This window comes from Gorilla gorilla, chromosome 3 (assembly GCF_029281585.2).
Source record: "Gorilla gorilla gorilla isolate KB3781 chromosome 3, NHGRI_mGorGor1-v2.1_pri, whole genome shotgun sequence".
NCBI classification, from domain to species: Eukaryota; Metazoa; Chordata; class Mammalia; order Primates; family Hominidae; genus Gorilla; species Gorilla gorilla.
Genome location: NC_073227.2, coordinates 194,096,761 through 194,120,584, shown reverse-complemented (window position 1 = coordinate 194,120,584; position 23,824 = coordinate 194,096,761). Strand labels below are relative to the sequence as shown.

The window sequence follows — 23,824 nt, the reverse complement described above, 5'->3', positions numbered from 1 at the left end:
AGCTTTAATACATTTCCCAAATGCCCTTGGTGGGGTCCCGTCACTGAGTTCTAACCAATGGAAATGATGTGCAACACTTGCAGGCCTGGTCCCTAAAACTCATCTTGCATAGTCCACAAAGTTCTGTCATTTTTTTTTTTTTTTTTTGAGATGGAGTCTCACTCTGTCACCGAGGCTGCAGGGCAGTGGCACCATGTCGGCTCACTGCAACCTCCATCTCCTGGGTTCAAGCAATTCTCCTGCCTCAGCCTCCCAAGTAGCTGGGATTACAGGCGCCCACCACCACCCCCAGCTAGTTTTTATATTTTTAGTACAGACAGGCCTCACCATGTTGGCCAGGCTGGTCCTGACCTCGGGTGATCCACCCGCCTCGGCCTCCCAAAGTGCTGGGATTACAGGCATGAGTCACCATGCCCAGCCAAGTTCTGTCTTATCTGCCCATACTATGCACAGAATTCAGGGAAAGGCTGAGGTCTAGGGGGATGGGAAAGGCACGCTGAGGGCGTGTGCAGAATAGTTTTACCTCTCTTCCACTAAACTTGCATTGGACTGTGACTTGAGCAAGAAATTAACCTATTTTGCTTTATACCCAGATGCTTTAGTTTTTATCATTGCGGTTAATACGTGATAAATGATACAGTTGGTAAAGGAAGATGGTGGGTAGGAGAATGAGAAAGCAGATATCTTCGCTTTATAGTTTGCCGCTAATTCCATATAACTCCCTGTGGAGGTGAATATGGTAATAGTAATACCCCATGATAGAAGTGCCAGACATAAACAAAAAGTTACCAAACCAATATATCAGGGATCCAACGTGGTTGAGTACCTCGCTACCATCCATTTTTTTCTTCAAGCAAATTCTGTATATCTGTATCACATTTCCCCTGACATATTTCTCGACTGGCCCCTGGGATCCAATAGTTCATTTATTCCATTCACAACATTTTCCCCTTGATTATTGAGCATTATTATCCTGCATTCCATTTCCAAGTTTAATAAATGATTTTTTTTTCAGAAATTGTTGATAACCACTTTTTTGAAATTAATGAATTTGGCAAAAAGAGGAGAACAGAATTGATTATTTGAGCATAAAACTGTTATAAAGGCCGGGTGCAGTGGCTCATGCCTGTAACCCCAGCACTTTGGGAGGCCGAGGCAGGTGGATCACTTGCGGTCAGGAGTTCGAGACCAGCCTGGCAACATGGTAAAACCCCATCTCTACTAAAAATACAAAAATTAGCCAGGCATGGTGGTGCATGCCTGTAGTCCCAGCTACTTGGGAGGCTGAGGCAGGAGAATCGCTTGAACCTGGGAGGTGGGGGTTGCAGTGAGCCGAGATCACACCACTGCACTCCAGCCTGGGCAACAGAGCAAGACTCCATCTCAAACAAACAAACAAAAAAAGCTGTTGCAAAGTTTTTTTTTAAATTACACTTTTGTTATTGTTAAAAATTAAAATTTTCTTCTCTTTTTCTTCTTCTACCAGATACTACGTTTTAATAATATAATAATCAAAACCAGTATAATGGTGATGCTGTAATAGCCAGATCAATGGACTGAAATAGCCCAGAAATGAGTTGGGCATGGTGGCTTATACCTGTAATCCCAGCACTTTGAGACCAAGGCAGATCACTTGAGACCAGGAGTTGGGCAACATAGTGAGATCACTTGATCACCTGAGCACATGGATTGCTCAAGGCCAGCCTGGGCAACATAGAGAGACCTTGTCTCTACAAAAGATTTAAAAAATTCACCAGATGGCCCGGTGCAGTGGCTCACGCCTGTAAGGCCAAGGGGGTGAATCACGAGGTCAGGAGTTTGAGACCAGCCTGGCCAACATGGTGAAACCCCATCTCTACTAAAAACACAAAAATTAGCTGGGCGTGGTGGTGCACGCCTGTAGTCCCATGTACTTGGGAGGCTGAGGCAAGAGAATTGCTTGAACTAGGGAGGTGGAGGTTGTAGTGAGCCGAGATGACACCATTGCACTCCAGCCTAGGTGACAGAGGGAGACTGTCTCAAAAAATTCACCAGGTGAGGTGGCACATGTCTGTAGTGCCAGCTACTCAGGAGGCTGAAGTGGGAGGGTTACTTGAGCATGGGAGGTCAAGGCTATAGTGATCTGTGACTGCACCGTTGCACTCCAGCCTGTGTGATAGAGTGAGACCCTATCTCAAAAAATAAAAATAAAGCCTAGGCACGGTGGCTCACGCCTGTAATCCTAGCATTTTGGGAGTCCGAGGTGGGTGGATTGCCTGAGCTCAGGAGTTCAAGACCAGCCTGGGCAACACGGTGAAACCCCTCTCTACTAAAATACAAAAAATTAGCCAGGTGTGGTTGTGTGCGCCTGTAATCCCAGCTGCTCGGGAGGCTGAGGCAGGGGAATTGCTTGAACCCAGAGGCGGAGGTTGCAGTGAGCCGAGATCGTGCCATTGCACTCCAGCCTGGGCGACAGAGTGAGACTCCGTCTCAAAAAAAAAAAATAAAATAAATAAAAATAAAGCCCAGAAACATACTCAAATATATAGAGACCATTCTTTTGTATACAATATTTTTATATATATTTGAATGTGTTTCTGGACCTGAGTGAACATTTCCTTCCCCCATATTGTGTTTTCTTCCCCTTTTTTTGTATTCTTCTTTTTAAAAAATCATAGTGTGTTAGCAAAGCCCCAAAATGGATCCCAGTGATCTCCGCCTCCTGGTATTCACACCCTGTGTCTTGGTATCCACATGCTTGTGAAGTCCCTTCCCACTTTGTGCCAGGGTTGGTCTATGCGAGCAGTAGAACTGAGCAGAAGTGATGATATGTCATATGGTGTGTTGTTAGGTCATCAAGACCATGGCTTCCATCGTAGGCAGTCACACTCTTTCTCTCTTGGATCATTTGCTGTGGGGAAGCAAACTGTCATGTGAGAGGACACTCAAACAGCCTCTGGAGTCTCATTTGCTAAGGAACTGAGGACTCCAGCCTGAGAACTCAGGCAAGTAACTGAGGCCTGCCAACAACCATGGAGCAAACCTGGAAGTGGATCCTCCCTCAGCCTTCAGTTGAGACAACAGCTGGAATGACAGCCAAGCCAGCGCCACCCAGCTTAGCCACCCCCAGAGAACTAACTCTCAGAAACCATGTAAGATAATACATGTTTGTTGTTTTAAGCTGCTAAGTTTTGGGGTAATTTATTATACAATAGATAATTAAAACACAGCATATAAATAAAATCAATAAAACCAGTATGGGTCAGTAATGAGTAAATTAGGTAATTAGACAAATTTTGACATTTCTGTTTCTATGTTAATTATTTTTCTTCAGAAAAATTCTCTACAGGTAAAATATGTTAAGAGTGGTTACCAACAGGACATTTTAAAATTAATAATCAGTTTGGGAGGCCAAGGTGGTTGGATTGCTTTAACTCAGGAGTTTGAGGCCAACCTGGGCAACATGACAAAACCCTGTCTCTACAAAAAATACAAAAATTAACCAGGCATGTTCGTGTGTGCCTGTAGTCCCAGCTACTTGGGAAGCTGAGGTGGGAGGATCAGTTGAGCCTGGGAGGCCAGGCTGCAGTGAGTCAAAATCATACCATCTCAATCCAGCCTGAGCAACAGAGTGAGACCCTATCTAAAATATATACATGTATATTAACAATTATCTCTTGAAACTAAAGTATAATCACAGTACTAGTGTACTATTTTCCATTTTATTAAATGTGCTAAACAGTATTGCAATGTGTTTGTGTTTATTAAAAAATATTTTGGAAATCTTTGGGAGAAAAGCTACTTCAAATTAGTCCGAAAACTATCATTTCTTTCTAGCAATGTGTAATAATGTAATGACTGCTCAGTAGAATTTCCTGAGAGGGACTGTAACATATCTTTTAAGCATAATATTGTAAACAAACAAGTTCCTTTGCAGTACTTGAAGATCTTTTTTTGTGACTATCCTCCTTATATATTATGAAGATACATTTTTTGTGACTATCCTCTTTATATGTATTGTGAAGATAAGGTTTTTTATGGTGAATATCCTCCTAATGCTACTAGTATTGTTTGCAATCTGTCATTATTCTTAGTGTAAAATTAAACTTCAACAGAGTACCTGTGTGAACTCTAACAATTTTTGAATTAGTGAAGCCCCAAATTAATGATGCTTTACTAGGTATAAGGGAACTGGAAAGGCTGAAATCTCAAGGTAGAGTCAAGGCAGTAATTCCTAGCGGCCTGTGTTTCTCGGTGTTCTTCATGCTTCACAGAGGTTGGAATTCAGCTTCTGGTTTAAGTTGTCTTAATCTTGACCACAGTGGTAATTTTACTTTCCCACTCTTTTTTCCTCAACTAGAATGACTCGGAGAGTTGAGCTAACAGAGGTAGAATATTGATTTGTGAGATAGGTTCTTAGAGATATAAATGTGGGCATGGAAGAAGGAGGAATGGCGTGGAAGAGCAGGTGGAGACGGCCACAGCAGGGCTTAGATATTCCCTCTATCCAAAGCCTGGTTGTGAGGAATTTGATAGAAAGGAGTGTGTGGGCTAAGACATCAATTTTTATGGTAATATTTGAGGGAGAAAATTGAGATCTTGGAATGCATTTGAAAAAAGATTAGTTTTAATACAATTATCACTTTACCTGAGATCACATCTCAAAATCAAAATCAGTGATGATGTCTTTGCATTAATGTTGGAAAGACTTATGCTACTTCTGCATAATTTTCTGGTAAATTATGTAATGAGTGGTCAGTATAATAGCATGGTTATTGTGAAGGGTAAGATAGTATTTCATTTTTTTCCCTCTTAACATGTAAAGGCTATTTTCCATATTATACATACATTAATATTTATATGTGAATGAACAAATAGAAATATCATCAAGTAAAACTGAAGGAGTTGATTTGAGTTATTTCTTGTGTGAAACGGATGAAAAGAAAAATATTAGAAAATTTGATTACATTATGAAGTAAACAAAATACAGCTTAATGAATGTGAAAAGATAAACTAGAAATAGACATTTGTAATGCATATAACTGACAATGGATTACTATCTAGAATAGAAAGAATTGTCACAAATACATGTAACTCAGTAAAAAAAAAAATGGACAAAAGATATGAAAAGACATTTTGGAGAAGTAATACAAATGGCCATAAACCTTGGAAAAAATGCTGAGCCACATCAGTAATCAACGAGATGCAAATAAAAGACAATGATATAATAATTATGTCAACAAAAAACAAGGAAAAGTCTTTTTTTTGAGACAGATTCTCGCTTTGTCACCCAGGCTGGAGTGCAGTGGTGTGACTTCGGCTCACTGCAACCTCTGCCTCCCAGGTTCAAGCAATTCTCCTGCCTCAGCCTCCCGAGTAATTGGGATTACAGGCGCCCGCCACCATGCCCAGCTAATTTTTGTATTTTTAGTAGAGACAGGGTTTCACCATGTTGGCCAGGCTGGTCTTGAACTCCCAACCTCAGGCAGTCCACCCATCTCGGCCTCCCAAAGTGCTGAGATTACAGACGTGAGCCACTGCGCCCAGCCTGGAAAACTCTTATAACACTAAATGTTGTTGAGGATATTAAGCAAGGGGAACTGTCATTACTGACAGAGGTGGAAGCTAGTACATTCCCTTTGTAGAGAAATTTTGCGTTGCCTAGTAAAGTAGTATATATGCATAACCCGTGACACAATAATTTCACATTTAGGTGTACTGTATCTTGCACAAATTGAATAGGAGACATGTTGAAGAATGTTAATAGGGCTTTTTTTTTTTTTTTTTTTTTTTTTTTTTTTTTTTAAGACAGAGTCTTGCTCTGTCACCCAGGCTGGAGTGCAGTGGCATATTCTCAGCTCACTACAACCTACACCTCCCAGGTTCAAGTGATTCTCATGTCTCAGCCTCCCTAGTAGCTGGGATTACAAGCCCGTGCCAACACACCTGGCTAATTTTTGTATTTTCAGTAGAGACAGGATTTTGCCATGTTGGCCAGGCTGATCTCAAAGCCCTGGCCTCAAGTGATCTGCCTGCCTCAGCTTCCCAAGAATTTTTTTTAGAGACAAGGCTCACTATATTGTCCAGTGAATTAGTCTGTTCTCATGCTGCTAGTAAAGACATACCTGGGACTGGGTAATTTTAAAGGAAAGAGGTTTAATTGACTCAGAGTTCAGCATGGTTAGGGAGGCCTCAGGAAACTTACAATCATGGCAGAAGGGGAAGCAAACACAGCCTTCTTCACATTGCAGCAGCAAGGAGAAGTGCTGAGCAAATAAGGAGAAAGCTTCTTATAAAACCATCAGATCTGGTGAGAACTCACTATCATGAGAACAGCATGAAGGTAACCTCCACCATGATTCAGTTACCTCCCATGGGGTCCCTCCATGACACATGGGGATTATGGGAACCACAATTTAAAATGAGATTTGGGTGGGGACACAGCCAAACCATATCACCCAGGCTGGAGTGCAGTGGCTGTTCACAGGCGTGATCCCAGTACGGATCAGCACGGAAGTTTTGACGTGCTGTTTCCGACCTGGGCTGCTTCACTGCCCCTTAGGCAACCTGGTGGTCCTCCACTCCCTGGAGGTCACCATACTGATGCTGAACTTGGTGCAAACACCTGATTGGCATAGCGCACTACAGCACAGAACTCCTGGGCTCAAGAGATCTTCCTGCCTCAGCCTCCCAGTAGCTGGGACTACAGGCATGCACCACAGCATCTGGCAGCATTCTTCTTTATTTTGTTACGACCAGTCTTAACTGGTAGATAGGGTGTTATGCTTAATAGCAGAAAGTTAGAAGCACTCATCAACAGGAGGATGGATATATAATCTGTTGTATAATCATACACTGGAAGGTATTAAGTAACAAAAATTATTCCACTACAATCACATATGTCAACACAGATGGCTCACAAACCTAAGGCAAAACAAAAGAAATGTATCACAGTAATACACAAAATATAGTTGTGCTGGTATATCATTAATTGGTATATCAAAACATGGTTGTATTTGTATATCAATTTTGTATATTAATAGATACATAAAAGCAGGCAAAATTAAGCGATATGTTGTTTAGAGATACCTTTTTTATATATAATACAAATGGTAAAACCCTAAGGAAAGCAAAAGAATGCTTAATACAAGTTTCAGCATAGTGGTTAGCTCTAGAAGAAGAAAGGCAGCTCTGATTGGTGAGGGGCCGCCAGGGGCTTCTAAGTTTCTCATCATATTCCCTTTCTTAAGTTGAAGCAAGGTAGAAAAGCAAGGTTGTTCGTGTTATTGTTATTCTTTAAGTTGTGCATATATATATACTCTAAACCCGTTGCATGTGTGATGTATCTCATGACAAAATATTTTAGAAATGTGTATGGAGTCTACACGTTGGGAAGTTGGCCTGGATACAATTTGCAAAATGAAGACAATTGTTATATCTATTAAATCATTGATTTCCCCCCTAAATATTTCTTGAACTTGCCCCCACTTTCCTTTTGTATTTGTTCTTTGCCCCATGTCCTTATCATTTCTAATCTGGGGTATTATTGTCACTGTCTAACTGGTCTTACCCCTTGGATTCATCTTCCTCACAGTCACCAAAATATAAATCTATTCATGCCCCTACCCTCACTATTTAGAACAAAAGTTAATAGTCAGGCTTTCCCTGCAGTTGTGCTCTCTGCTATCAGTAGCCTCCAGAGGTATTTATTATATTTATTATACACAGGTACTACCTTGATACCATATTACTCATAATTAAAATATTTAAAAGACTATAATAAAGATATAATAATTATTTTACATTATTTATTCAAGAACAAAAACATGTTTGCTCTTAAATATATTATTAATAAGAATTTTTAATTCTTGTTAAAATTAAAGGAAGAGCAATGTGATTTAATAAGCTTCGTGATTTTTGGAGTTTTGGTGCAATCTTAGTAATGCAAAGCATCAGAGATGTGGCTGCAGTATCAATTTTTGATTCTCAGTTTTAATGGCTGTCATAGCTGCATTTTTCTCATTCATGTTTTCCTTATATCCTGAATTTTCTCAATTATTGTTCTCTTTTTTTGCACTGTAGTATTTTTGTGAGTTGTATCAAAATGGATGGGCTAGGTAATAAATAATCTGAACAAACCATTAGATTCAGTTTATGCTCCCAAGAAATAAGTGTTTATAACTCAGGCCTTCCAAAAAATAAACATTTTATAATAAACAATGGATAATTTATGGAGACTTTACTGCAATAATAAATGCAAAGATGAGTAAATCTTCTTCAACAAGTTCAGTTCTAGAATATCTCAGGGACATAACACCAAACCTATCAGTAAGAGAGAATATTTACTGGTCATATACATATTCAGTTTGTCAGATTATCTTGTTAATTTTTTATCAAGTTCTGTCTTATATTGCATTTGCTAGGTTGGAAGAATAACAAAACTTTGGCCATACCTGAATTTCCTGTAAACCGTCTCAGAATGCAAAGGAGGTCAAGGGACTAGCTTTTGTTCTTAACAATTCAATATTGTTACATGATGCAGAAGTTACAAAGCTTTCATCAACAATTACTGACTACTTTCATTGTCATCCTCATGTGGGAGTTCTGAAAGACTGTTTGAGATGCATTCAAGTAACAGAGGAGAGTGCACAGTGCAGCCTTCTGTATTAAACAAAGAATAAGAGAAAAATATTCACTTCTATCCAATGTGCGAGCAATAGAGCATCAACAAACAAAACAGGCACTAGCCACAAAGCCTGTAGGAATTCAGGAAAGGAAGATCAAAGCCACACTCTTTAGAGGTGAACAGTATTAAAAAAATACAATTTTATTTGCAACAGAATTTGTATAAAATAAAGACATGCCCAAACAGACTATTAGCCAGATACTTCTTTCAAACTGAGTTCCAGACAGTGTTTCACTTTATAAGGACTCCAGTAGTACCATATCCAACACTAAAGCAGAACAGTTCACAAAAATATTCTGCCAGTGTCACCATTCGGCCAACCAAAACCACCCACAGTTGATAAATTCCTAAATCCTAATTTATTAAAAAACCATAAATGCCCCCACATCATTCCAGATTTATTTATACCTCTCAGAGACCTAAGTTAGTACTTTACATCAATATTACCCTATTACAAAAGGATAAAATGATTTACTTCTTTGACATTAAAAAAGTGAAATATCTAATTAGAGAATACATACACTCCAGATTTATGATGGCAACTGACAGATAGATAATATAAGAACTTCCTAAATTTAATGCACTATTAAAATTGCACCAATAGTCATATTAGAATAATTGTCAAAGTAAGATTCAGAAGACCCTAAAGTAGTATTACTTTGGGAGGGAAGAATCCAATTAGCATTCTAATTCTGATAGTAATTTGGGAGGAAAGAATACAATTTGTGCTCCTCTGGTCATCATATGGTGGTTTACAAATCCCAGACTGTCTCTCTTTCTCAACACATGGTAGGATTGTACTTTGCTGTGCACTTGGAATTAGGTGTGGCAATTAATTTCTCTGTCTAGAGACAGTGAAAGCTTTAAGAGACAGCATCTCCTTCACTGCATCTGTTTTTCCCTCTGGCTTTGTGATGAATAACATTTAAGATGGCAGTCGCTTGGCCAGCCAAGATCCCTGAACAATTACCAAAGGCAAAGTCCTGCTTCCAACTTGCAAAAAAAAATACAGCATAGCAAGAAATAGTTAAAATTTGTGTTTTGGGCTGCTGAGATTTTGGGGTTTGTCACTGTATCACAACCTAGTGTGTCCTGTCACAATGCCATGTGCAAAAGTATGCAAGCATCTATCTGATTTTTAGACGTCATAATCAAGAGTGAAATAAAGACAGGTTCTCTGTCTCAATTCTGCTTTGCTTTATCGAAAGAACCACTAGTAGTTGCTATGAGAAAGCTATCCCAAATTGTGTCAATTAATTTGAATACTACAAAATCGTGCCTGCTCAAGTAGGACAGATGTTGCATATTACAATACACACTGGCTGAAAGAATGTCAGGCATCCTATTGTGTGTCCTTCTGCATTTATTTATACTAAATGAACAGGAAACATATTAGTTTATTTATTTATTCATTTATTTAGAGACGGAGTTTTACTCGTTGCCCAGGCTGGAGTGCAATGGCACGATCCTGGCTCACTGCAACCTTCACCTCCTGGGTTCAAGTGATTCTCCTGCCTCAGCCTCTCGAGTAGCTGGGATTACAGGCGCCCGCCACCACATCCAGCTAGTTTTTTGTATTTTTGGTAGAGACGGGGTTTCACCATGCTGGCCAGGCTGGTCTTCAACTCCTGACCTCAGGTGATCCGCCCGCCTCAGCCTTCCAAGGTGCTGGGATTATAGGGGTGAGCCACCGTGCCTAGCCTAGTTTATTTTTTTAAAGCAGTTATTCCTATCCCATTTGGGCTCTGGTATTTATTCTCCTGATCAGAAATTAGCCAAGGCAGCAACTTGGGAGTCCTTTTATTCCTTTTTTAAAAGACATTCAAATGATACCGTAGATTCCTTTGACTTTATTTAAAATTGCATTTTTATGTTTATTTTTATGAAGGAAGAAATCTTGTTGATATTGTTAGAAACTACATCCTTACTGCTTAGAATAGTGCACATTATAAGTACCTCAAAAATACATATTTTTTTAAATGAATGAATCTGCATTTCTGCTAAAAGTACTCATTAACTGCAAGGTCAATGTGAATTAACAGTCTGATGTGGCTCTCCTAAAACCCAAATGCCATTTTAGGCTGCAATAATGGAGGTGTCAGATCCAGGATAAATGAACAACATAATTCATTCTACTCTTAGTTTTATGGAGTATAACACTTAGTTAAATATAGTACCACACAGCAGGAAAGACTGACATTAATACATTTTAGTGCAGTGTTTCTAACTTTTTTTTTCCATCCTGGTGACCCCAGAAAATGGTAATATTTGTAAGATACAAATGGGTAAAAAAGGCTTTGCTTATCTCAGGGCTGGGGGACTAAGACGCTGTCAAGAACTAACAAATTTCTCTTAGTCGCTGTTTAAATGTTGATAATGAGAGAATATTTTTATGACAAAGGAGAGAGACTTTTTTATTCTAAAAAATCTGTAATACTCAGGAAACAACATAAAATGATTATAATGCTTTCTCTCATGCACACCCCAATGCCATGACACTCACAGAAAATAATATGTTGGCACACTTGTAACACCCAGTTTGAGAAGCTGTAGTCTATTGTGTCAGTAGAAAACCAGCTGGGATGGGCGAGGGAAACAGAAGCCACAGAATTAGTCATTATACAGGCCACAATTAATCCAGCACCTCTAATGTAAGGCACTTTGCATATATGAACTCATTAATCCATTTATCAATAAAATGGGATGGTGTTATTTTCTCTGCTTTCTCATTAAGGAAACAGAGACTTAGAGACATTAAATATTGTATCTAGGTTTGTGTAAGTGCTTTATGGTGAGCTGGATTTTGAATCTAGGACTGACCCCAAATCCCATGTTATTTTCTCTGCAAAATAGCAAGACAGAAAGGGCTTCTATATGTACACCTGTCTTCAAATGTAAAAGGACTGCTAGGTGGCAGAGAGATTAGAAATTTCCAATGCTCCAAGAAGTTGATCTCTTACCTATGAGTGGAATAATGAAGGGGGACAGACTCTATTTCAGAATAAGGAAGAAATGACTATCTTATGAAGGTAGAATTCTCTACCACAGATGGTGTTTAGCACATGACTACTTCTTAGGGAGTTTTAGAAGAAACTCCTATTTGGATGACCCCTGACTTTGCTTCCAACTTCCAGTATGATGTTATAGTAAGTAAAAAGCATGAGACAAATCTGTTGGAAATACTGTTTCTTTTACATGAACTTTCTCAGGAAGGATTTGTATTTTAGACTAATTGCATGTGGATAAAGAGCTGACTTCCAAGATAAAAGGCTCAATAGTTCTCCAAAGAGTTTACAGGTGCCTTTCTTTGAAGACTGCCCTATTATTTTGGAGCTTCCAAGACCTGGTCAGAAATGCATTCATTCTCAAAAATCAAAATACAATCCCAAACCTCCATCATCAGCAAGGTTGCAGTATAACAAAGAGGCTCTATTACTTTCCTCAATCCTTCTCAAAGTGAATGGACATCAATTAACAAGAAATCTTAGAATCATTAGATTACCCTACTATAGACAATGGTTTAAGGCAATTTTAATGTGATTCTGTTGTGTGTGTAAGAGAAATATTATATTTATTTTCAGATTTCCTCCTGTATTTTACTACATTTTGGGGGAGGAAATGCCCTTTTCATCTTCCCACAATCTCTTTCATAGACACCCTTTCAATTTTTGTTTTAGAATACATCTCCTCTAATAAATCAAGGGTTTTCTAGGAAGAACACTTTTGTCCTGGACAGAGCATAGGAAAATTAAATAAAGGGCTGGCTACTGATCAGTAAAGAGAAATCGTAGAGCCAGGTAACATCACTGCTGCTGTCTCCACCACTGTCTTCTCTGCCTTTGCCCCATCTCTCCCTTTCTCCTCTTTACTTCCTTCCAGCCAAGCAGTTGGTGCCCCATTCAACCTCCTGTCCTGTGAGGAGTCTGAAATGATTCTGGACTTGCAGTGACTGTTTCCTTGATTCTTTATTCCCCGAACCAAGGATAATTATGAGACAAACCTAGGCCAGGCATGGTGGCTCACGCCTGTAATCCCAGCACTTTGGGAGGTCGAGGCAGGAGGATTGCTTGAGTCCAGGATCAAGACCAGCCTGGACAACATAGTGAGATCCCATCTCTACCAAAAAAAAAAAAATAGCCAGGCATAGTGGTCTGTGCCTGTTGTCTCAGCTACTTAGGAGGCAGAGGTGGGAGGATCACTTGAGCCCAAGAGTTCCAGGCTATAGTGAGCTAGGATCATACCACTGCACTCCAGCCTGGGCAGCAGAGTGAGTCACCATCTCTTGAGAGAGAAAGAGAGAGAGAGAGAGAATCTTAACCGTTACAGAGAAGAAAATTCTAGATAGGGATGTGGCCTTCAGTCACTTGCAAATGATCTCCCTTTTCCTTGGCTGCAAGTATCTTTCATTATAAAGAAGAATGATTGAAGTCAGAGAGAAATTCTAGTGGATCTGGATTGCAGATAATTCTGTCATTAGTGGCATTAATTATTGTGCAAGTTTCTTATCCAGATTCCCTCATCTGTACTACATTCCCTCACCTATACATTGGTGGTAACTGATAGGGTTGTTGGGAGGATTAAATGGGATAGATCTTGTAAAATACTCAGCATAGTGCCTGACATAGTATTAAATAAGTGTTAACCATTATTAGTATCATTAATTTATCAGTATATAGAATTAAAGGAAATACATACCTAAGGAAGTATAACACTAATACGTAAAAAGGTAGCTTTGCTGCCTTTTATACCTGTGCACTTACATTTCTTTTAGATTTTAGGTTACTGTGCATTGTTTTTCTGTTGGTGTACTTGCTTCAATACATTGAGAAAATAAACTAATGAATATTAATCTATTAAATATCCCTCTAAAGTATATACAACATAGTTAAATGCTTTGTAAAGCCTCATCTAACCTAAGGCTATTAAAATTGTTTTCCCTGAAAATATGTTTTATGTTTTAAATACACGTATTATCCTTAAAAAGTAGTTACTATCTTTTAGTCAGTGCTGAAACCTCTAATTCTAAAGTCTGGAGACATACTGCTACTGCCACTGAAGTCTGCAAGTGGATTGGCATGCTCCTAAGAAGCATGGGCATAGTTCAGAAAATTATCTTAGAAGGCAAAGAAGAACACTCTGTAAATGGAGTTGGAAATCTTTATACTGAGCTGATAGTTCTGTATCTTAACATTAACAATCTTCTGGACACTAAAATTATTCAAACTCAAGACAATCCCTGATGAATTAGTTTAATTGCCCGGATGTGGGCCAAAGATTAAGGTTACATACATTCTCATTGAGAGAGCCATGTCACTTTTTATTAAATTTCAGACTCCTTCAGTTAGATTTACACTGGGGTGTTTTTTCCCCCTCCAACAACATTTAAATTTAACTTCTTGTTCACCTTTCTTACTACTTGTTTTTGTCTAGCATGATTTTTATGCCTTCAGGTGCACATGAATTATTTATGTACCCACATGATTTTCTTCCTACATCTCTACGCTGTGTTTTAAGTAAAAAGTTATGAAGGAATATTAAATAAGATGAAAGCAAAACCAAGGGAAATGCAATATAGTTGTGTGTATGTACTGGTAATGCTAACCATCAAGTATTACTGGACTCTGCTGAAAAAACCAAATATGAGCTATTCTGTAACTGCCTTCACCAGTTGCTCATTTTGTATCGCCCTAGGGCAAGATTAGTTCCTAGAAGACATCATTCTGCAATATAACCCCTTCTCACCTTTAATCTCCCGAGGCCCTTTCCTGCCCCAAATACCAGGTAATTTTACTAAATCATGATGCATTTTGTTAGCAGCATGGGGAAAGGGACTAAATGAATGTTGGATCATCTATTATGCCAGTGGATAAATTACAAAGTGCCATTTCTCCAAATCAAATGCATTTGCAAATCAAACCCTGCAGTAGCTGCAAAAAGCAGACATTGCCTGACTCATATTTTACAATCAGTTTCAGTTCTAAATCTTTAGAATGCCTTAAAATGAATGTAAGAAGACATAAATCTTCAGAATGCCTTAAAATGAATGTGAAAAGTCATAAATCTTTAGAATGCCTTTAATTCCACAAATACAATTGTATATCTCCTTCCATGCTGTTCACAGAGAGTAAAGAAATTTGCTACACTTGCACTATGCTATCCTAACAATTCATATCCTTAACAGGCCTTTCTCAGAGACCCATCTCTCGCTTAGTCTTCAAAAGCCATAAAACTCATGCTTTTTCTATGATGGAGAGACAACGTTAGTCCGAAATCCCCAACTTTGCATTTTCATCTTCAAAATATCCTCGCTGTAGGGAGTAAACCCCTTCCTTGGCTTTCAAGTAAAAAAAAAAAAAAAATTGAATATGAAAATGGTGTTTCAAGTAACTTGATCCTACGTATCTCTGTATCACTCAACACCTGTTTCTTTCTTCTAACCTCACAGTTTGCCATAAAATTTTTGGGTTTAAAACTATACCACATCCATCACAAAGTTGGAGATCAGAAAAAGTGCCTTGATAGGCCATTGGGAAACCATCTGCCGACTTTCAACTGGCTTCCAAGAAAGTGCAAAGTAAAACATTTTATTGGCTTGTAGTGTTAAGAAAATGAGGCTGTAAGGCATTAAGTCAACCACAACAAACAAGTGATTTTGTTTTTCCTCTAATACCTAAACCTGGTCCAATATATCTAGTGAAATCTTTTACTTCTTTTTCTTTGGCAATGAAAGAGAACATGCTCTCATGTGAAATGACCTCTGAAACAACAGTGCAGTAATGTGGCCAGAGCAGTGTGTTTAGAGTCTGAAAATCAAGAGTGACTTTGCTATGTAATCTTTGACAACTCTCTTACTCTCTGGGTGTCCTGTGAGTTGGATTTCTCTTTCTGTAAAATATACACGGCCTTTTATCTACTACAGTAGGAATAGAAAAAAAATTTGAGAACTCTCTTAGCATTGCATTTTTTTGGTATGAGAATTTTTAATTTTTTAAGAGTCACAGCTCATTTACTTTCAGATTGTATCTGTGTTGTGGTTTCATTTTGCAGTCCCTGCATATCCACTATTTTAGCTACTGATATTATTCCAAATTATTTTTTGTCACCAAAACCAAAAATAGTAGGTCCTGAATAGCCACTGTAGGTCTTTATGTTTTTCTTTAGTGTAATACCTCTAGAGAGCAGTTTATTTTAACTCTCTTCTTTTCTAGATTGTTCATGTTGGAAGGCATACTTTCTGAACTCTTCTCAAGTGATGATAAAATGGACTAGTTGATAAATCTTTCTGGTACAGGTTTTCAAAACTTCCATCTATCCACTGTGCTTTCATGTTAAAGAAAGAATGGAAACATCATCTCTAAAACAAGATAAACAGCTCTGGGGCTGAGGAGGCCAGCCTGCTACTGGGTAGTTTTGATATCAGAAGTATTTCAAAACCTCTCCCCTGTGGAGGATGAGTTATATACCCACCCTGGGGCATCAACATGAAGCTGCTGCCCAGTGTGCCATTGACGGAACGCTGCAGGTCGGACAGGCCGCTCCTGCTAAAGTGTAACTTAAGTTATTCTCACAGAAGTGCCATCCCACAGAACCCACCCGGGGGACTGTGGTTCTACACTGACTCAGTGATCAGAGTGGGGACATTTTCTTATCCTTCCAGAGACTGACAAGAGAGGGGACCTGAAGGTACCTTGATCTCACAGCTGCATCCTGATACATATATTTTTAATACTGTGATGGGAATAAATTACTCTGAGGCTCCCAATAATGGCTGTTTTTGTTTTGACAAATGAGGCTCTGAGGTTAGATCCCATAAACCTCTACTTCCATCAGTGGAGATTGAAATATTCATGTAAATTATCTGCATAAATTCAGTGTCAATCTATTCAGATAAGGACCACGGTTGTTTTTAGAGAAAGAACTGGAACGTAAACAGGTGATTTTCAAGGGCTTTCTTTTTACAAATTGCCCGCTTGTTACAGAAGGGTGCTATGAGAAGAGCAGACTGGGCGGGGTCGTGGCTCACTTCTGTTTCCAGTGACTCCATTTTCCATGACTTTTCAGCCTTTTCATGGGCCAGGAGGTTGAGCTGAAAGCAGCTTTGGCCACATAAATGATGTTGGGGCACAGGCATTTTAGGAGGTGTGGAGGATGTAGTGGCTACCAAGGTAAATAAATCCTCTTTTCTCAGAATACTGGCTATGTGAAAATTACTGCTTTTCTCTTTTTTCAAGGTTTTTGTAAAATTGCTCTTGGATTGATTGCATGAATTTTGTTGTTGTGTTTCCTTTTATAATTTTTGACCTTCAGAGCTCAAAGAGGCGATCTCATTTGCACAACACTAAAAGATGCAGGTTATTCCATTGTGTTGTGTGTGTGTTTTTTTGTTTTGTTTGTTTTTGAGGCAGAGTCTCACCCTGTCGCCCAGGCTGGAGTGCAATGGCCCAATCTCAGCTCAATGCAACCTCCGCCTCCTGGGTTCAAGTGATTCTCCTGCCTCAGCCACCCAAGTAGCTGGAATTACAGGCATGCGCCACCACGCCTAGCTAATTTTTGTATTTTTAGTAGAGATGGGGTTTCATCATGTTGGCCAGGCTGGTCTCCACCTCCTGACTTCTGGTGATCCACCCGCCTCTGCCTCCCAAAGTGCTGGGGATTACAGGCGTGAGCCACCACGCCGGGCTGTGTGTGTGTTTTTAAAAAAGCTTTATAACAAATGTATACATGCAGCTGACAGAGTAATAGTCTTATTTTACACGTGTGTTAAGTCTCTTAATGCTAACACTAAATGCAAAACAGGTGCTGGAAAGAGCCTAAAGCAATTATAGTAGGGATGACACATCAGTAGTTGTTATAATGACTTAACAATTAAGGGTTCACTGAAATTCTTGTCAAACTCAGGAGACTGCTCAGCATCATCATCATCTTGTGGAAGTGCAACAATTGAGCTCTTGCTTTGCCATGTTGTTATTCAGAACTGAAAACGCCCGTTGGATTAATTTTTCTTCATTTCCCAGCCTGCTCATTTTATTGAATGATGTGGTTATGGGACCCTGGTAAGTTTTGATTCACCTTCTGTTAAGAGGTTTATTTTTACCTACTTTCTATTAAAGGCCCCTTACCCCCAGCTTAAGCCATAGATGAAATTACATGTTTTGCAAACTATGCTCGAGTCACATATATCTTCATTTCATAACATTATATAGACCATATCTACTGTAATTCTTTTTATTATCAGTACTGAAATTCTGACAGTTTTGGTGGAAGTTAAAACAGACTCAAAGACAGTTGAAAATCCCTTCAAAGACTCAAAATGTAAAACTAATTTTTACCAATATTAATTTATACAATGGTAGAAGTTAAGTTTGATTTCTTCTTCCAGATGCTAAAGTTCCAGTTAGCATCACTTCTTTTATTCTCTTTCTTGTTCTTTTTAAAAACTCTGTCTTGGATAAGATGTCAGTTACATGTGTGCTATTCGTGCTTTCACTTAAAGGTTATAATTAAGTCTTTTGTTTGTTCCGACTGCAATTCATTCCTGGCATTGGATAAGAGCTAAGCTATTGCTTCTCCAAGTTCTTCCCACAATAAAGGTGGAAGTAACAGTAAAATGATTACTAGCTTTTCTAATGTGAATTATAATACACCTGACAAAACAAATTCACTTTAATATAAAGTGGGATGTAGAATTTTATTTCATCAGCCACTTGTCAAACTAACCCACTTAGAAATTCTAACGTTGTTTTTAACCTTTGCATTAATGTTGCTTTTCATTTTCATTCTCAAAAAATTCATCAAGTTTCAAATGACATACCCTTTCTAGGGGTTATGTATGCTTTCACTTTTTAATAGCAATTAATATGCTACGTGAAAAGTATTACTTCATTTTATCTACTCTAGTTTTTTGAGGTTAGAGTTACACTCAATTCAGCATGTTCTAGAACTAGGTACTAGGAAAAATACCCTTCTTTCTGGTTACTCTTATGCAACCTAGAGTCATCTTTATTATGAAGGAGTACACTGGGCATTGGCAAAAATAAAACTAACCTCCTAATCTTAGAGTATAAGATTAGGTGTGTAGTAAATATCTTTAAAATACTTAGCAACTTGAAAAACAGCAACAAAGAACTTTTTTTAGGTGACTCTTACTTATTATAAACTCCTCTGCAATTAGGCAACTGAGACCCTAAGGATTTTAAGATTACAAAGTGGTTAATGGGAAGAAAATCTGGCTTTCAGACTCCTTGTTCTGTGTTTCATAACCAGATGAAGAAGGGGCTACAGCCCTCATCGCCTAAGGACATAGTCTCTCCATTCAGCTTTTCTGAATAGAGACCTCACGGTTTTCTTCCTGTTATTGAAGAACCTCTGTGGTGTGACTTTTCCTTGACTGTCTGAAACAATTTACATACCCTCCCTGCCATGCCTTCACTTCAGTCCATCTTCCATCCATGAACACACCGGGCCCAATCCTGTTCCTTCCTTGTGCCCCACCTTTCTCCCCCACATCTTGCTGGCTGTTCTTTTTCACCACTTGGTTTTCCATCCTTTAGAGTTCAGCTCTGGTCTTATCTCCTCCATTACCTACTATTAACACCAACCTCTCCTTCCTCTGAACTCTAAAACTTACAGCTATACTATTTTATATTTTTATTTTGTTTATATGTGGCTTTACATTATATGCTCCTTATGAACTATATTTTCTATGTCTATGTCTACCACTAGCAACGCAATAGTTTTATACATCTTATATAATTTAATTGAAGGGGCAGAAATGGTCAATGTGCTCCTTTGGTTCCCCTGTTCATCATCCCATTTCTGGTGGTTTGAATTGGAGACTACAAGTGAAATGAATCAGTCAGAGTACAGTCAGGAAAAAAGAACCCAGACCAAGTGGTTTCACTGAGAGAATTTAACATGGGGAACTTAACAAAGAAGTGGGAAGTGCTAAAAAGGCAAACAGCAAATGGTGAGGGCAGGTCTTTGCAAAAGTAGGAAGTTACCATCACCTTTCTAGAGGAGGTGGTTTCACCACAGTTTAGGAGCTGGGGCTGCTCAGTGGGTGCTGGGACCACAAAGGGTAAGGCTTCCCCAGGGAAGCTGGGACCACGGAGGAGACACAAGCAATATCAGAAGTACTGGCCAAAGCGAGGAATGGAGGAGCGTTCACTGGCTTCTCCCCGCCTACATTACACACTCCTGCCAGTGATGCTTACTAACCAAACTAAACAAAAGCCAGCTAGCAAAGAAGCACTGGTAATGTGTTTTTCAGAAATCAACCCTCTGTGATACAGAGCAGAACAGGGGAAGCAGAAAAAAGAAATCTAAGAGTAAATGGGCAAATGATTAACATGTTGATAGAGCAGAATTGAACACATTCAAAGCTATTCTACATGTGGTGGAAACTACAAATAATTCAATAGCTCATAAGTAACTTGTTTCCAACATCTTTCCTGGAATTACTATTTCTGAATGATCACAAGTTAATAATTTAGACTTCTTAAATAATAATTTATAATCCCTTTTATTTTATTATAAATTATAAAATACAAAGTATTTCTGTCTATCCTTGGCCTGTTTCAAAGGATTGCAACTATTCTCGCATCCAAATGTAACGTATAAAGAAATGATTTCCAAAATATATTTTCTAATTTAATCTAATCTCCTAAATTGTAGCCACTCCCCAAATTACACCTATTCAATATATTTTCCATCTACTAACATATCTAAAACTAATCTCATCCTTTTGTAATTAGCTGAGACTTTTTCATTTAAAAGTGATAGAAATCCAACTCAAACTAGCATAAGCAAAGTAGGAAACATATAGGCTTAATCTAACTGGGAAATCTAAATCTAAATCTTGTATTTCAGGCATAGCAGAATCCAGGAGCTTAAACGATATTATTTAAATTCATTCTCTCTCTCTTGTTCACTCATTCTGCTCTGCCTGCCTCTGTTTAATTTTGCTCTCAGACAGGCTAGCTTCATGCGTGATATGCGTAGAATTCCTGCAGGAACTCTAATTGGGATGCCTGGATCGCATGCCCACCTAGAGAACCATTCCCTAAGGCCAAGTTTACAGTGGATTCTGATTGGCCAGACCTAGGTAAGGAAAGTACCATTTGGGGTGGGGTTGCGGGTGTTACCTTCCTCACCCAAATCACATTACATTTTGGGAAAGAGGTTGTTTCCAAAAATTGGGATACTGAGAGGATTAAAAAATATATATTCACTACACTCTTCCTTCCTCCTACTACCAATTTCTTTAAAAAAGTTTTGGTTTTTGGCCAGGCATACTGGCTCATGCCTATAATCGCAGCAATTTGGGAGGCCAAGGTAGGAGGATGACTTGAGCCCGGGAGTTTGAGATCAGCCAGGGAAAGGGAAAGGGAAAGGGAGAGAAAGGAAGAGAAAGAAGGGAAAGAAAGAAAGAGAAGGAAGGAAGGAGGGAAAAAAAAATTAGCTGGGCATGGTGGTGCATGCCTGTAGATCCGCTGAGGTGGAAGGATTGCTTGAGCCTGGAAATTCAGGGCTGCAGTGAGCTGTGATGGTGCCACTGCACTCCAACCTAAGTGACAGAGCAAGGCCCTGTCTCAAAAAAAATTGTTTTCACTGTCATAATTTTGTCAACCACGCAAGTTATAAACTATCTACTCCCCAATTTTTGCCCCTAAACCCAATCAGTCATCAAATCCTATCACCTTTTCCTTGAAAGTAATTCTCATATCTGTCATTTGCTTTTATTTTCCCTTGCCACCACCTTGATTTAGACCAGGTTTTCTCAACCTGGGCACTATTTACATTGTGGGTCAGGTGACTCTTTTTGGTAGGGTATTCTCCTGTGCTTTGTAGGATGTCTCTACTTCATGGATGCCAGAAGCACTCTCCCTGGTATGACAGCCTAAAATGTCTCCAGACATTGGAAATGTCTTATGGGGGCAAAATAATCCCCTGGTTTAGAATCTCTGATTTAGACATTTGTTATTTTACACTTGGACTACTTTGCTAGTCTTTTAAATTTTATTATTTTATTTTATTTTTGAGACAGAGTCCCCTGTCTCAAAGGGATGTCTGTTCACTACAGGAAAAGAAAAAGTGGCACCAAAGCTGGGCTTTAGAGAATGCATAGGAGTTTGAGTGGCACAATCTCGGTTTACTGCAATTTCTTCCTTCCGGGCTCAAGTGATTCTCCTGCCTCAGCCTCCTGAGTAGCGGGGATTACAGGCATGTACCACTATGCCCAGCTAATTTCTGTATTTTTAGCAGAGATGGGGTTTTGCCATGTTGGCCAGACTGGTCTCAAACTCCTGGCCCCGAGTGATTCCCATCTCGGCCTCCCAAAGTGCTGGGATTACAGGTGTGAGCCACTGCATCTGGCCTACTTTGCTAGTCTTATATCTACTGTTTCCACTTTCATTACCTATCCTTTTACCTTTTTTTTATACAGCATTGCCAAAATAGTATCATTAAAACACCACATTGTTTATGAAAATCCTTCGCTAAAATTTCTGCCAGTGTTTCTCTACTGCCTACTGAATAAAGACCAGATTCTTTTTTTTTTTTCTTTAATGAGACAGTCTCACCCCTTCAGAGTCTCACCCCTTCACCCAGGCTGGAGTACAGTGGTGCAATCTTGGCTTACTGCAACCTCTGCTTCCTGGGTTCAATTGATTCTCCTGCCTCAGCCTCCCGAGTAGCTGGGATTACAGGCATGAGCCACCACACCCAGCTAGTCTTTGTATTTTTAGTAGAGATGGGGTTTCACCATGTTGGCCAGGCTGGTCTTGAACCCCTGACGTCAGTCGATCTGCCTGCTTTGGCCTCCGAAAGTGCTAGAATTACAGGCATGAGCCACTATGCCTGGCCAAGACCAGATTCTTTAATCTGTCATCTATAACCAAACTCACAACCTGTTACTACTCAGCTAAATTTAAGGGAATATTTTCCACTCAGATTGGACTACCCATTGTTCCTTGGCTCTGCTTGCATTTTCGAAGTCATTGGTTTTGTTGCTCTGTAGGCCAGGAGTGTCTTCTCTCAACTTAGTCTGAGTCAAACTCTCAAACTCCTATGCATCCTCTGAAGCTCAGTTCTGGTGCCACCTTTTCTTCTCCTTCAGGAGATCTTCCTTATATCTTCCTTCATCCTCCCCAGTACACGCTTATCCCGCTGCTCTCACATTTTACCATGCTCTTATTAAATTTTGGCTTGTCATTCATTTGACTTATAGCACATGCAGCTTGTACTGTTACCATGTATGATCTTAGTAAGACTTTATAATTCCTACTCAATTATAACTTCCTTGAGGGAAGAGATTGAAATATGTGATACTCTCTCTGACATCACCACTTAGATGTGTCTTAAGGCAAGTGAAGTTAATTTGCCTGTGTTTTTGTTTTTCCATCTGCTTCATGGAGACAGTCATGCCCTTCCTATCTATCTCACTTCCTTTTTGAAGATAAAATACATAAGGTGTTTGCATTTCACAGAGCTACTACAAAGGACTACAGAGTTCTTACGTGAATCTGCTCAAGATTTGCTGTGACTTGCTGTAGAAGGTCAGTATACTTTTGGGAATGGATAGGAAAGTGAAAGCGGAATTATTCTGAGAATTATTCGTGGTTGTGACTGTGTATAGACCACCCCAGTGTTGTGTGCTTTCACTTGGTTATTAAGTTGACTAACTTTTTAACAGTCCTAAGGGAAGTAAGAAAAATGGAGTCATGGGAATGGAGAATGGTGCAGCTACTTTGGAAAACGGTCTGGGAGTTCCTGAAATAGTTAAGCATGACCCATCAGTTCCACCCCTAGGTATCTATCCAAGAGAAATGAAAACATATATCCATACAAAAATGCATGCACGCATGTTTATAGCAATATTAACGCACCTTAGAATAGATAGAAACAACTCAATTGTCATCAACTGATGAGCAGTAATACAACGTGGTATATTTACACAGTGGAATGTTATTCTGCCATAAAAAGGAATGAAGCAGTGATAACAGGTGACAACATAGATTAACCTTGAAAACATCATGCTAAGTAAAAGGAGATAGTCACAAAAGATCTCACATTATATCATTTCATTTATATGAAATGGCCTGAATAGATAAACCCCTGGAGACAGAAAATAGATTAGTAGTTGCTTGGAATGGGAGGTGG

General features: G+C 39.1%; 1 long non-coding RNA gene across 4 annotated transcripts in view; it reads left to right on the top strand.

Annotated features, from left to right (window-relative positions):
• The window catches only part of LOC109026440 (uncharacterized), a 207,138-nt gene that overhangs the window by 18,547 nt on the left and 164,767 nt on the right, over window positions 1-23,824 (top strand). The window contains exons 3-7 of one of the 4 annotated variants that reach the window (XR_008679182.2): window positions 14,357-14,446; window positions 15,111-15,239; window positions 15,874-16,830; window positions 17,564-17,718; window positions 23,152-23,220. The exons of the other annotated variants lie outside the window; for them this stretch is intronic. This is a non-coding gene — a long non-coding RNA (uncharacterized lncRNA). The remainder of the gene's footprint in view (window positions 1-14,356; window positions 14,447-15,110; window positions 15,240-15,873; window positions 16,831-17,563; window positions 17,719-23,151; window positions 23,221-23,824) is intronic. 4 annotated transcript variants of the gene reach the window in all.